Source organism: Pyxicephalus adspersus, chromosome 3 (assembly GCF_032062135.1).
Source record: "Pyxicephalus adspersus chromosome 3, UCB_Pads_2.0, whole genome shotgun sequence".
NCBI classification, from domain to species: Eukaryota; Metazoa; Chordata; class Amphibia; order Anura; family Pyxicephalidae; genus Pyxicephalus; species Pyxicephalus adspersus.
The window spans coordinates 140,303,513-140,305,090 of NC_092860.1; positions in this window are offsets into that span (position 1 = coordinate 140,303,513).

Genomic DNA, 1,578 nt, shown 5'->3' on the forward strand with positions numbered 1-1,578 from the left:
GCGAAGATGGGGAGGTACATACAGTATACGGGTCAGAGATGGGGAGGTACATACAATATATGGGGCGGAGGTAGGGAGGTACATACAGTATACGGGGCGGAGGTGGGGAGGTACATACAGTATATGAGGCGGAGGTAGGGAGGTACATACAGTATATGTGGCGGAGGTAGGGAGGTACATACAGTATATGGGACTGAGGTACATACAGTATATGGGACTGAGGTAGGGAGGTACATACAGTATACGGGGCAGAGGTGGGGCAGAGGTAAGGAGGTACATACAGTATATGGGGCTGAGGTAGGGAGGTACATACAGTATATGGGGCGGAGGTAAGCAGGTACATACAGTATACGGGGCAGATCATAGGAAGGTAGAAAGTGTGCCACACTGGACCCTCCTCAGTCAACTGGGACTCACAGAGGTGCCCCAAATCAGTTTGGTGGAAGGCCCCTAAGTCAGTTCTGCACAGGGGGCCATTGTTGGCTATGTCCACCATTGACTATAACACCAAGTAATTTTTAAACTTCTAGTGTAATAATCTGTCCAGTTTGAAGCATAAGTAATTGTTAATCAATTTCACCTGCTTTAGTGCAAAGCAAAACAAAAACACATGGATTGGAGGGGCAACAGAAAGCCAACTCCTAAAGAAGGAATGACTTTACCATGGACAATATCACTGTGCTTATTCTACCATCAGTGCATTTTCCTAGTGCTCCTGTCCCTTCTGTGTGCATGTGTATGTTGTGCATACTTGCTGATGATGGTAAAAAGCTCACCACCTACCAAATACAATTCTGCTTTTATTACAGCTAAACGCTTAAAGCGAACCTAAATTCAAAAATTGTGCTTAATATAAAAGGGTAGACAACCCTTTTATTTAAAGTAAAATTAAAAAAAAAAGGGTGCAGTACCTACCCCCTCTGTCTTGATCGCTGCAGGGATCAAGACAGAACGGGAGTGCAAAGCCTCCAAGGATACCTACGTCATGAATCCCAGGAGGCTCTTGGCTGCTCCATGGGAGCCCTTTCTTTAATGGAACAAAAAAATTGCCGATCCCAGGCATGTGCAGTGAGATTTACAATATTTTTACCCATCTACATCACCCAATCTCGCATCTTCAAGATGCGAGATCAGGTGACGTAGGAAGAAGAACCCGGAGGATGAGAGAAGATGTCGGGGCTTGAAAACAGATACCAGAACTAGGCAGGTAAGTAGTAAGTAAGGTAGGTAAATGTATTTTTTTTTATTTTAGTTCTGCTTTAAAGTACCGTATTTTTTGCCATATAAGACGCACTTTTTCTTCCCCAAAACTGGGGAGGAAAAGTTAGTGCGTCCTATACGACAAATGTGTTATAAATAATTAAAATAATATACTCACCCGATACCCGATCCTGCGTGTGTCTCTTCTCCTCGCTGGCTGCACGCAGCGTGTGTTTCTTCTCCTCTGGCAGCATCGTGTCTTCTCCTGTCTGTAGTGCAGAGCGAAAGAAGCCGGCACAGCGCCACCTGCTGTTCCCTGTCCTAACGGCCGTACAGTGGAAAAAAAGCACAGAGTGATCAGAAGGGGAATTTGAATGA